The sequence below is a fragment of the Lissotriton helveticus genome, chromosome 7 (genome assembly GCF_964261635.1).
Source record: "Lissotriton helveticus chromosome 7, aLisHel1.1, whole genome shotgun sequence".
NCBI lineage: Eukaryota > Metazoa > Chordata > Amphibia > Caudata > Salamandridae > Lissotriton > Lissotriton helveticus.
Window position 1 is genome coordinate 311,565,849 of NC_136068.1, and position 14,368 is coordinate 311,580,216.

A 14,368-nucleotide genomic window follows, 5' to 3' on the forward strand; every position below is an offset into this window, starting at 1 on the left:
CTAACTTTCCTCTACTCCTCACTATTGCTCAACCTCCTGACCTCGCACCTCCTATCCCTTGCTGTTAATCACACTGCCTGTCTCTTTCTGTCACTCACATAACCTGCCCCATCCACTGTCACTTTCACTCACTCACACTTTGTGCAACTTGCTCTCACTCACACCCCCTGCCGCTCACTGTTACTCACACGATCTGGCTCTTGACATCGCAGTTCCTGTCCACCATTGTTGTTCACAACCACTACTCTCACAGTTCCTCACTCCTCCTCTGTCTCGCTGTCACTCATATCCCCTTCCTCTTGTTTTCACTCCCACTGATTACCCGTCAAGGCCACTCACACCCCACCCCTCATAGTCACTCAATCCTTCTGATCATTACTGTCACTCACCGACACCTCCTGACCCTCGCTGTCCTTCAGAACCCCCTCCCACTAGCTGCCACTCTTAGGGCTGCATCCTTCCTCTCACACAGTGAGTGCAGCACCAGCTGGAGGCAGAACCTGGGAAGCAGTCTATCATAAGCTATTTGGTGGCAGTGGTTGATAATGACTGGCACCGTCTCACACGAAAACACCACACACTATCCTGCAGCCCCGGAGACAGCACTTCAGGGCACTGCCAGCGCCAAGAGGTGAACTGTTTGCGGATAATTTTCTATAAAAATAATGTACTAATGCCAGATAGCATATATTAACACTGAGCAGGAATCAGCCACATGTGTGGAATAATGGTCCTAGCTGAGGGAGAGCTAATCTGAGTGCCTATATATATGTTACCAGTCCCCGCATCATGGCTCTAAGCAAGATCTACATTATTCACCGATGCATGCCTTTCTGAAAGCGAACTACTCCGATGTTTAGCACTGATGCCCATAGTACACTTCTCTCAAAATGGCACGATGTGAATCTGTAACATCCACCTAAGGAGTGGGATGAGTAGGATGGACAGCTCTGCTACCTCTATAACCAGAAGCTCTACAGTGTAAGACAGCTAGAGGCAACGGAACAATCTTCATATAATGTGACCATATATTAACACTAGAGGCGCCTGAAATATGTCTCTGTGGCCCTAGTCAAGAGACTCTGAGTAGATGCATATTTGAAATCAGCAATTATACTACTGTACCGTCAAAGCAGGAAGGAAACAAAAAAATGATAACTACACAATAAATGAGAAAAAACAGTCCATTCTCATTTATTTCACGTTCAATTCAAATCTGTAGCATATCATCTTCGCTGAATGTTGCAGGGGTTTTATCCCTACCCGGCAGTTCCCAGTTGCAGCTCATTACTACAAGCCCCAAGTGAGAAAGTACATGAGTGCAGTAGAAGTCTCCTGAACGCATACCTTATTTATTTGACACTGTATATTTTCACATTATAGGAGAGATAGTCACATTGCTGATTCTGCAGAAACCAGTAATAATAAGAGTTTCACTCCATAAGAATCCACTTGGAAGCGCCAAGTAGGGTCAGATTGTTGGAATACAATGATAAATCTATTTCATGTCTAATATTTGAAGGGGTGCTTCACATCCAAGATCAGTCTCACCACTTTCAATTCTTTATGTCTAAGTTGATGCTGGTGACCACAAGGACCAAGCATGCTGAATTCATACTAAAAAGGATGCTTAGCTCATTTGGAGAACATTAACACCATTGTCTCTGTGACACTGAAGCTGTCGAAATATTGGGTTGGGGTTCAAGATCTTGGTCCTTTGATGTGAGATGCATTTCAGATGTTAAAGTGTTTGTTACTTACGTTTAGCTTATTTGTTTGATGTTAGTGCTTATTTCAAGATATGCACTTTTTAGTCCTGGAATTTACCTTTTGGGTGTAGTTTTGGTAGACTTTACATCATTGATACCTTAGCAATACAATTTGTTAGCTCTGGGATGTGTTAGTTGTTTGTGGGTGTTGGTTTACTAGGCAAGTTAGGTGAAGATTAAGGAGTTTATGTCTTGTTGTAGGATGCAGTGAGCCAGGCTGGTAATTTTTAAAGTGCTTGTCTCTTACTTGATGACTGTAATAGGCATGTGGTTGTTTTAATCAAGTTTGAACTTGTTGTCCCAGGTGTTAGCATGACATTTATTAATTTTATTAAGATTAAAGTGATTGTCCTTTGCTGTACATTGCTCTTTATTGATTTGGTATTGTTGAAGCGGTTGTATATGACTGATGAATGCCCTTTGTCTTTATAATGTTAATGTAGCAACAAATATTCAATTTAATTGGCATCTGCATTTTGTTTGGTGGAGATGAAGATGTTGTTCAGGGCTTTAAGGTGCATGTTGCACTCCAGTGGAGTTGAAGTGATTGTCTCTTGCTGTAGGATGCATGCAGTTAGCATTGTGGAATCTGAAGAGAGTTCAATGCAGATGGCAGTGTTGTTGAAGCAGAAGGGGATGTCTCTTGATGCAGAATGTGCTCTGTTAATTTTCTTTTACTTTCATTGGTTGTCTTTAGGAGCAGAATACTTTGTTATCATTGGAAGTATATGTCTATGACTGTAGGACTCATTTTGTTGAAATAGTCAAATTAGCTATGACTGTAGGATGCAACTCGCAGGATTGATGGCATTGAAGGTATTATCTCATGCTGTGGGAAGCATCTTGTTAGTTTGGTGGAGTTCTAGAAATTGTCTTGACGATCCATTTGGCAGTGTTCATGAAGTAGAACAGATCGACTCTGGATGTAGGAGGTGTCTTTCTCATTTAATTTAGTTATGTCAGGGTGCAGAGCACACATTGTTAGTTTTGGTGTAATTTGAAGTGGTTGTCTCACTGCAGACAATAACTTTTTTTCATGGAGTCATTTGAAGTAATCAGTTGCTGCAGGAGGAACTTTGCTGCTTGGTGTTATTTTAATTGTTTGTCAGCCTCTGCATTCTGGAGGAATCTAAGAAACATGTCTAGCTGTAGCATGCACTTTATTACTTTGCTACCATTTGTAGTGGTTCTCTCTACCAGTAGAATGTACTTTCCTGGATTGGTGACATTCGTCGCTGGTTGCAGGCATAGCTTGTTTTCGGCTGTCAGTTGCCCCTTATTATTCTGTGGAATTTGAAGACACTGAGCATGCTCTAAGGTTATCAACGGTGGTAAGATCCGTTTAAACACTGACATTTATGGCTGTGGGACGAACTTTGTAGTGCTGGTACTGCTGAAGAAGTTCTCTAACAAAATGTAATCCGTTTTCAGGAATCAGAGGGTTTTATGGGCACATCCCTTGACATTTCCATATGATTATTCTTACCCCATCGAATCTTTTGGATAATAGGAGCAATTTCATCACTCCAAGCAGGACCTATCACCGCTAGGGCAAAGAACAAAAATCAAATATTAAAATAACCCATTTAAACAATGAGAAATGTAACTTTATATAAAATAAATTAATTACGCACAAACATTAATATGACACTCACTTATAAGGGCAAGCAAAAGGTACAACAGTAACATTTTTTAAATCTTATTGCTTTTAACAAAAAAATAACTTAACCAGTATGCATTTATGGCAAGCTGAAAAAAATGGGTAACAAATGTACAATATATGCAGCATGCCAAAAACATTTCTTGTGAATATCTATACACCATGCAAGCCCTTCACACCATCAATATTTTTAGTGCATCCTACTGTCTAACAGCACAGCTGTAGTACAATAATAAATAGGAAAAATAGATAAAAGATAATTATGCATATAAAATGAATATTCTGCTGAACTACACTTTCAGGGGGCACCCTGATAGAGCCAGCTCTGTTCTGCAGAGAGTCTTGCCATGATGACCTTGAATAATTCTTAAACAGAATGTTGTAAATAGCGTTTTCCTGTAATTTATTTTTAATGTGGATAATGTGTGAGAGTCTATAACAGACATTTTGCAGACAAATGTTGTGTTTATTTTTCATGCAACATCATAAAAAAAGTTTCTTTTAGATCAATACATGAGAAATGAGAGGGAGTCACAGAGATTATTTGCAGTAATATTAATGAACTACTGCTTTGTTACAATATTGAAAACATGTCACTATCCCTGAATATTAGATGTAAACACACTAAGAATTTGCACCACTGTGCCTCTGCACTGTCAGTGACCTGGCCAAAGAGGGCATGAAAGAACAGAAACTGGATCATAAAATCAAAGCTGTTTTGAACAGGGGCCCCAAAATACGTTTGGCCCAGGGACCCCAAAATCCTTAAAGCGTCTCTGAACTACACCTATGAAATGCAAGAATTATATACAATAAAACTGCCACCTACTAAAACACGTTACATTTTTTGCATCTACATACTTATGTTAAAAAGTTAATAACTCAAGATAAAATAATGACCATTGCAATACACATTATGATGTATATGATAAGCGTATCTGATCAACCCAGACTAATTCACATATCATTTTAATGGTTACACAATGAAAGTTGGGTGACCATTTAACACAAAAACGTATGTAGCAACTTGAGGTATAGTGCAGATTGACAAACTTAGAATGGACCTATTATTATTGTTTATATATAATTATGCAGACAGTTGTTACTAGTTGATAAAAGGAACTGTTAAGTGAAGTCTTTTTTGATCAATGGCAGCCTCATACATTTTTATAATCAAGTGATTGACCTAATGGCTTTAAGAAGTGCACATTAAAGTGTCTCAGAACCAGCATGCACATATGTTATGCTCTGGACCAACCCCCTTCTAATGGTTTGGGGTTGACATGCTTATGTGTTCTTATTACTTACATATCCTTAAAATACTTCTGTCCAAGCAGCATTTGAAGGAATTATGCCAAAGTGGACAGAAAAAGATGGACTTGTGAATTGGAAAGCCCAAGGCCATGCCAAACACACTCAACGAGCCCTCGGCCTTTAACTCAACAGCATTTAGCTTTCAAGGATATTTAAGTTATATTTATGTTGGTAAATACCTACATTGGTAAATGCAAAGCTTCAAATCCTGGAAGTCAGGTGCCTACTAGACACCTGAAAGCGATGAGAAGATACGACCACTCATGGCTACCATTTTACACTGTGAGGCTGGCCCTCTACCGACATACTCCTACCAACAGAACGTTGAATGGTTCTCTTTGTTCCCACTGATTGCTCTTCTCTTCTCCTCCTATCATCCCCTAGTTGCCCAGAGACTACCCTAGGTGGTAATCATTACTTTACAAAAATTGGAAATGAATAAATAAATGGAAAAAAGAACGGTTAGCTAAAAAACCCTAGAAAAGGGAGTGGTTGTCAAACGTAGGGCCATTTAACGGCTAGTGACAGACAAATCTGTAAATAGTGCATACTTTCTTTATATTACTCAATTTTCAGAGTCTGAAAACAATGATCTATGTGGCTTTTAGTCTGACAGTTTGAAACAAAGGGCCAGAGCAACTGTAGACAATCAGCCCTTCAAGTGACATCAGTAATGTGACTAGGTGAGGACAAGGACTAATCTAACCCGACCCGTCTGTTTAAGGGAACATTCAGCAGGCTGAAAACGTCACAATCGCCTGAACCTGAATCAACAAGGTTCACAATCTCTGAATAATGGCGAAGTTTGGGTAGTCTAGAATCAGCTCGAACTAGTTCACTCAGACCTAGAATGCAGCATTAAAACTAATTCACTCCATCACTCCACTCTCTCGCTGAGCCCTTTTCAGCAACAGCCAATGAGACAATGGTTCTAACATCTCTATTTTCATCTACAAAAAGTGTCATGGTGATCACTAAGTGCAGAGGCAATAACCAAATTATTTAAACTGACATCAAGTGAGGGCGTCCTCAGTCACAACTTAAAAGATCTCTTCCATTTAATGATTTTTTAGGGCTCGGACTCCTCCCCACTGAAAGTGGGAGGAGTTTCGAGATCCTAATGTTAAAGAAGAGAAAAAAGAAGTATCTCCTAGGGCTTTGGCGAGAAAAATTCCACACATTCTTTAGTGTGTTCTGTCATCTGGCCAGTGATTCGTCTTCGTAGTGTTGTCGTTTTAATAGGCTTGAAGTGATAGGGTAAATGTAGTTTTCTTCCGCCATCTTGGGCATTTTTCGTTCGTGCTCGCGCAAAGAAGTACATTAATTATAATTAGGAGCTGTCAGGGTGCCTCCGTAAGTGAATCCAGATGGCCGGGCGCGTTCACCATTCAGCAGCGCTGCACTAGGGAGCGCGCAGAGGATGCTGTGATAGAGAGCGCATGGAGGATGCTGTCTGTGTGCACACACCCGCACAGGAGCTGAGAATACTAGTGTGCACACAGGCGCACAGGGGATGCTGTGGTTGTATGATCACGGAGGATACTCAATGTGCACACGTGGGGCTCATGCAAAGATACTGTGCACCTTTAGGAATACTAGTTGTGTACAAACAGAAATCTGGTAGTTTGTACACGGAACGTTGTGTATGCACACATTGATGTACTGCAGTTGTGTGCTCTCCAAGTTCTACTACTGTGTACTCTATGTCTGTGTGCACAGAAGATACTGGTTTTAAACACATTCGATGCTGGTACGCACACGTGGGTGAGGGTGCCGTTTTTGTTATGGGACAGATGGTGCTACAAGTTTACACACAACGGTGATCTCTGACGGTGTAGTATGGCTGGTGGTGCCTGGATGCGCGCTCAAGAAATCCTGTAGTTTTGTGCACATAGATGTTGTTGCATGTGTCTCTGGAGAATGGCTTAAGATCCGCTTGTGTGCATACCAGAAGTGACATGTTTGAACACAGCAGTCACTCTGCGTGTGCACAAGGTGGTGCACGTGTCCACGGAGGTATTGCCGGCTGGTATTTGAGGTGCACGTGTTGCCTGAGTACAGATGAAAGGGATGGGACCTATGTGCACATAGACGGATGTGTCTTTTTATAACGCTGATGACGGGGCGTAGGGGTGTGCGGATGTGTGCACATCGATCTCTGTGAAGGTTTGTGCACAGAGAACAGGTGGGAGCTCAGCCGATGCTGATTGTGTGCACACTGAGTTAACTGTGTTGGGTACAGGTGGGAGACCGGTTCCCTAAATCCACACGTGTGGGTGTGGGAATGTTTGCTTTAGTGCAGACAGTAGATCCACCCGCCTCTAGGCGCTGTTCTAAGGCACTATGAGGACAAAAAGCAGATCATATCCAAGCAGATCGAATCGATTGCCTCTTGGTAGACTGGGGTGCGGGCGGGGTGCTTGAACCCAATAATGTAATGCCTGCGCACATGGAAGGGGCCGGTGTGCAAACATACACTCGTGCATACACGACGCTGCCCGGGTCAGTTCGATAACTTTCTATGTGCACACAGGAAAGGAAATGCCTATTCGTACTTGCGAGTCTTCTATCAAACAGCTCACGGTCTGGTGCCTGCAAGCCCTGGAAGGCTGCCTGCTCCATGCACACCTCGAGAAGGCTGCCTGCTCCATGCACACCTCGGGAGGGCTGCCTGCTCCATTCACACCCTGGGGAGGCTGCCTGCTCCATGCACACCCCGGGGAGGCTGCCTGCTCCATGCACACCTCGGGAAGGCTGCCTGCTCCATGCACACCCCGGGGAGGCTGCCTGCTCCATGCACACCTCGGGAAGGCTGCCTGCTTCATGCACACCTCGGGGAGGCTGCCTGCTCCACGCACACCCCGGGGAGGCTGCCTGCTCCATTCACACCCCGGGGAGGCTGCCTGCTCCATGCACACCTCGGGAAGTCTGCCTGCTCCATGCACACCTCGGGAAGTCTGCCTGCTTCATGCATACACAGGGGAGCAGCCTGTTCCATGCACACCTCGTGGAGGCTGCCTGCTTCATTCACACCCCGGGTACGCTGCCTATTCCGTGCATACCCCGGGGAGAGTGCCATTCACCCCTCGGGGGCTGCCTGTTCCATGCAGACCCTGGGGAGGCTGATAACAGACCTGAAGAGACTGACTGTTCCATGCATACACAGGGGAGCTGCCTGTTCGTTCCACGCAGACACAGGGAAGGATGCCTTTTCCATGGACACCTCTATGAGGGTGCATGTGGCTGTCCCATGCAGACACAGGGGAGGTGCTTGTTCCATGCAGACCCCGGGGAGGGTGCCTGCTTCATGTACACCCCGGGCAGGGTACCTGTTCAATGCAGACACAGGGGACGCTGCCTGTTCCATGCAGACCCCGGGGAAGGGGGGGGGGTGCTGTCAGTTCTAGTCAGACCCAGGAAATCTGTCTATCCCATGGGGACCCAGGGGGCTCCTGTTTAAAGCAGACCCTGGGAGCTGCCTGCTCCGTGCAGTATCCGGGGAGGCTGCCTGCGCAATGTAGTAACTGGGGAGGCTGCCTGCTCCATGCAGTAACTGGGTCGGCTGCCTGCTCCATGCAGTATCTTGGGAGGCTGCCTGCTCCATGCAGTATCCGGGCAGGCTGCCTGCTCCCATCAGTTTCTGGGGAGGCTGCTTGCTCCATACAGACCCCGGGGGCTGCCTGTGCCACACAGTCTCGGAGGTCGTCGCCTGCAACCACACCCCTGTGTGCACACAGGGGACGTCGTAGATATTGGCAGGAGACTGTGAAAAAGTCAACTGGAAGGCGGAAGCCAGATTACGAGAAGTTAAATATTGGGGTTCACACGTATGGCACCCTCAATTGGTAAACTACCCTTTCGGAACAGACAAGAAGAGTGCAGGATATTAAACGCTCACACGGGCTGCTCGAGGATCAGGGAGCCCCTTCTTTAGGGAGAAGAGGTATTAAGACGGCCCCCACCCACCTCCCCCAACTTGAAAGGTCGCCCTCTTCTTGGTCTGCAGCTGGGTCATGTGAGGTACCCCAGATGTAGCGCTGCAGGGGCAGACCTTTTAAAACATGATCTAGCTCCTGCTGTTTAAAATAGCGCCGATCAATGAAGGAAACATGTTTCCAGCCGCTCTTAATTCATAAATCAACCTAGGCATTGGGCTGGACGTGATTTGCCCAGGATCACACAGTTTTGGTCAAAAGGGAAATGAGTCATTAGAATTGACATCTCCTGGTGTATCCGTCAATAATCTACCTACTGACTCCCCGGCCCTGTCTTCTCGCGCGTGAGCCCGTGCCACGCACTGCCCTGCCGAGAATGCTCTGACTGCACACAGAGGGTGATGCTTGTATGCACACATGCGAGCAGGGCGCTTCTGTGCACATATAGAATGCTCTCGTGAGCACACATGAGAGCACAGGGACCGGCTTGTTTGCGCCCCGCATTCCCTTTATATTTCCGGGGTTTTGATGGGCTTGGTGGCCGTGCGAGAGCATTAACCGAGAGTAACTGCCCTGTCAGCTCGTCGACTGCACGGAGTGCGGCCGCGTTCACCACGTCACTGCTTTGCGAGCCCTCGGAAAGTTCTCAAGCGCTCAAAGGGTGTTTGTTTCCCCGTGAATTTGCCATTATAAGATTGTCTAAACAAAAAAACGCGCATTGTCTTTGCTAGTTTCCTTAACGGCGACTTAAACTTTAGGTGAGGCTGATACAATTCAAGACAGACCGCAAGCTTGGGAGGGGGTTTAATATCTCGGGAATATACGGGGCGCCCCTTCGAGACGCTTCCCAGAGGCCTTCCGTGTCACTGCACTGACTGCTCTGTACTCCTGAGATTCCTGCCCGATCTAGCGCCTGGTTGCTAATGTGTAAATGAGATGCCCTCGCGCGCCGTTTATGAGACTTTATTCCCTGTTCCCATTCTGCAAATATCTTCAGAGTTCAGACCGCAGTGATGTCTCATTTGGTTTTTCCTTTCACTAAGAATGCCCAAGGGCTTGAACGCTGCGCCCATCTGAGTTCCGACTGGATTAAAGCCATTTTAGTGAATTGTGTCCCCTCTGCTTTCTCCGTCCACCTCTCCGAGTCGTATTTGTCCTCTTCGCTCGCCTGTTCATCCTGGGTGATTGCGAAAATCTCTGATTATTCTTACTTTTAATTGGACTTTAGAAATCCTTTTAAAATAGCTGCATCTGCACACTTTCTACAGCTTTAATTCACGTTTGCTGCACAGTAAAGACAAAAGTGGACCGAGAAAACATATTGTGTTCGTTTACAATGTGTGCCATGCCTTTTTGTGAAGATTAGACGGCATTAGTGCCTTTACGTTTAGGTGCCTTTGCGTGCGCTCGCGTGAGTGTGCACGTGCCTGCCCCGTCCCAGTGCGTGCACGACTGACCAGGTCGGGAGAGTCCATTTATCAGTGGGCAGGGAGGGGAGCGTTTTCAATAGCGTGTCGAATTGTTCAAGAGTGCGGCACAGTGAGTGCAGAGTGACAGTGAGTGCAGAGTGACAGTGAGTGCAGAGTGACAGTGAGTGCAGAGTGACAGTGAGTGCAGAGTGACAGTAGAGTGCAGAGTGACTGTAGAGTGCAGAGTGACTGTAGAGTGCAGAGTGACAGTGAGTGCAGAGTGACTGTAGAGTGCAGAGTGACAGTGAGTGCAGAGTGACAGTGAGTGCAGAGTGACAGTGAGTGCAGAGTGACAGTGAGTGCCGAGTGACAGTGAGTGCAGAGTGACTGTAGAGTGAGTGCAGAGTGAGTGCAGAGTGACAGTGAGTGCAGAGTGACAGCAGAGTGACAGTGAGTGCAGAGTGACAGTGAGTGCAGAGTGACAGTGAGTGACAGTGAGTGCAGAGTGACAGTGAGTGCAGAGTGACAGTGAGTGCAGAGTGACTGCAGAGACAGTGTGTCAGGGTGCACATTGTGTGAGTGTGCAGAATGAGTGTGCAGGGTAAACAGTGTGTGACTATGCAGGGTGACATTGGGAGCGTGCGGGTGAGCAGTGTGTGAATGTGTAGGGGCAGTGTGTGAGTGTGCAGAAAACACCACACACACATACACCACACACACATAACGCACACACAAACCACACACCTCAGTCTCTCAACACCACACACTTGTCACCACTCAACACAACACACTCACCACCACACTCACTCCCCAGGCTCACCCCCACAGACTCACCACCACACACTCACCAGCACACAGAAAACAACCAACACAACAACACACCCCCAGCCGTCAATGAATGCTTTCACCATGCACAAACACCAACAACCATCATCCATCTGTGCACGCTTTTACCAAGCACACACCCACCAGCCGTCAGTGCACCCTTCCACCAGGCACACACACCTCCAGCCGGCAGTGCACTTTTCCACCAAGCAATCGCAGTATGGTACACTTTACTTTTAAACATATTCATATAAAGCCCAGCATGCCACCATTGGTAAAATTACAATTCAACCAAGATACTTCCACTGCACACCACATGCACACACTCCATAACACATGGCAAAAAGACATTGGCATTTACAATGCCATTAGCTCAAACTCAAATAAATCCGAGCCCGATTGCATTTCTAATGCTTGTTTTCTATATTGTTCCTCAGCTCGTGCTGTTCACAGTTTATACATCTGCCGCCAGTAATGCCTTCAGCAGCTCTGCTTCCTTCACACAACGTTCGCTTCTGCCAACAGCCTGCAAGAAAGCCAGCTGCATGCTGAACACTGTTTAACTTTTAGTATGGCCGAACAAATAAAATATAAGATTGGTAATTCTACAGAGAAAGCATGCCTATGTAAATCGTGATAGAAAGATTGTTTAACTCGTAGACAAACTGACTGCAACTACTCTGCACAAGTGGCAGAGCAAAGTAAAAGCTGATTTCTCACTAAGACGTAGAGGGACAGGCAAATAAGGCGATTTTCGGCAGAGATCACGAGGGCAGCCACTTTTCTTGAAGTAAAGAATCTAATTAAGGGACCACTGCCCTTTGTTTTTCCCTAAGCCCCTCGATTCTTGTAAGATGTAAGCATCTGGAAAGCCCCCCTACAACGCAAAAGAGGAGAAATCGCTGTTAGGAAAGGCAATAAAAAGGGAAAAGCAAGATAGGCACTGCCTTGACCCTGGCTGTCATTTGCACCACTAAATATTTTTCCTGTTGATGGCATCTTGCCAACATTGCTACTTTTGATGAATATCCTTTTGATGGCACTATTTGCACTGAAGACAAAAACCTCCTTCTTCGCCAAGGATCTTATCTTTGATTTCTGCTAAGAAGCCACTATTGTGGTGGACAGACATAATGGCTTATCCATTAGCAAGGTCATTGATTATGCCTTCTATAAGAGTATTTTCACCCAATTCTCACTGGATAAGAGGGATCATTTCCAGCAGTGGTTAATTTGTAAAATAATAAGTGCTAGGGCTCTTGTCAGGAGGCAGCTTGCACCAGCACATTTCTCCTGTTAGCGCTGCCTAAAACAGAACCAACTACTAACCATGAAAGTGAGGAGAGGCGATAGCGTAATGACCAGAGCTTCCAACTTCAGAGCTGGGAAACCAGGTTCAAGACTCAGCGTCAGCTCAACAGCCTGTGATTCTTGGCAAATCACTTAATTCCACTGTAAATAAATGTGTCCTTAACTGGTGCTCCTGGAAAGCGGCAGTGTTCATGATTAAGTGCCAGTGCTGAGCACGAGAAACCACCGGTTCAAATTAAGCACTGATTTTCAGAAGCCTAGCTAAACTAGCATATCGACGAAGGGCCCAGTGACAGAATTATGCCTGCACTTGTTTTCTATTGAGTAACTAAAATATTGTGAGACCAAACAATGGACACCTAGGGGCAAGTCTTCTTAGAGGATTATACATGTTGGTTCTTCACATAAAAAAAGGCTCGTTCTTAACAAGCTCTTAATTAACAACTTCTTAGAATGCTGAAAGAGGAATCTACCTTTCACAGGACCAAGTGGAGTGCCTTATGAGAATCTCCGCTGAGTAAAAGAGAAAGTTACGTTTCCGGATAGGAGCGCCCGCAGCTTATACCACAGCCTATGCCAAAACCGGTGGTGGTGCAAACATTTCTGACCAATCATTTACCTTTACTGAAAAACACCCTTTCAACCATAGGCAGCTGATGCAGAGAGCTAAAGTAAAAGAACAAGAGACTTAAATAAGGAAGAGATCTCAAAATATCTCAGGGCAGAGATGCTGCTGTGCATAATTTGCATGGTATTGTTCCATTGACTTAAACCAAAGTAGAAAAACAATTCAATTTGATTTGTTACACCGCCACAGCATTAAAGCATTTTGTACATGATGAAATAGAACATCCTAAGAAAACAGCTAGTAGTGTTCTTTTCTGGATAATATGAGCCATTTCAAGTCATTTAATTAAAAGAATTCGAACTGCACAAAAGACAAACTCTCAATTGCTCTACTCACTCCCATGAGATCTCGATCACGCTGCTCAGGAGCGCTGTGCCTTCAGTGGAGTGACCACCGCGGAGGCTCCACTCAAAGCACAGTAGTGGGTGCAATGTTTAATGTGCCCTCTCAACAAAGTATTTTTTTTACAAACAACCCACACAAGCAGGAGTTTATATAAAAAAAGAAGATGACAAATAGCCATGACATGCTTTTGTTCAGGGTGTTGGGATCATTTCTTTGATTTTTTATCCAGGAACACCAGGCTTTCTCTAGAAGTCCCCAACAAGAATAATGTGCACTAAAATGCCTGACTTAAAGATAGGACATGTTCAGTCGCACACTGACTTAAGGCCTAGTGGCCAACAGGGTTTTGTCTAAAAGTTTCCATTGCTAGAACCAGCAGAGACTCCGACGTTGAACACCTTCCATGTCCTTCAACTCTAATGAGAGATAGGAACCACAAGTTGGACTAAGGGGACCACCCTCACATTTTGGAGGTTGTCCTACATCTACAAAACTAACCCCAAAAGACTTGAAGACTTTGGATGTGCAAAGTGAAAAGCTCCTAAAGGAAAATACAGAGGGTCCTGTGCAACCCTGCTGCTCTAAACTGGGAGCATCACTACTGGCAGCTCTGAGTGACGGTGGGGAAAACACTTCATCGTTGTAGCCTGAAGCTGTATCCATCTTTGGTGGGACATCTGGTTGCAGGGATTAGGGTTTGGGAGAAGCAAAGCCTTGCCGCATGGAAGTTGGATTAATTTAGGTATCGTCTTTGTGAAAGGCAACAATGCCTAGCTTTGCAGGTAAAGTTGTATTTAAGTCAATATAGCCCCCCACACCTTCATACCTTAGCACCTATGATCATAAGGGTTGCATCCATGTTCACATTTTCCTGGAAATTAGGAGAAAATTGTGCAATCCAGCTACAAGAGCATATTATTTATTAATTACTTATTTTACGGAGGTTTATATCGTGCGAACTTGACCTGAATCGTGTATTAGAGCGGGGAGTTTAAGTGATTTGCCCAGTATCACAGGATGTTCAGCGTCATTGCTGAGACTCGAACCCAGTTCCCCAGATCCGAGGACGACCACCCTAGCCGTTAGGCCAACTCCTCTCCCATTACAACACATTACCTACTCTACACTTAACAATGAGACTTCAGACTGAAGTGCAACATGGAGACTGCCAC

General features: G+C 45.2%; 1 protein-coding gene across 2 annotated transcripts in view; it reads right to left on the reverse strand.

Moving 5' to 3' along the window:
• Positions 1-1,178: 1,178 nt before the first annotated feature.
• The window catches only part of KIAA1755 (KIAA1755 ortholog), a 525,057-nt gene continuing 511,867 nt past the window's right edge, over positions 1,179-14,368 (reverse strand). For both annotated transcript variants that reach the window (XM_078652123.1, XM_078652122.1), the window contains exon 23: positions 1,179-3,315. The gene's annotated coding sequence lies outside the window, so the exon portion shown is untranslated. The remainder of the gene's footprint in view (positions 3,316-14,368) is intronic.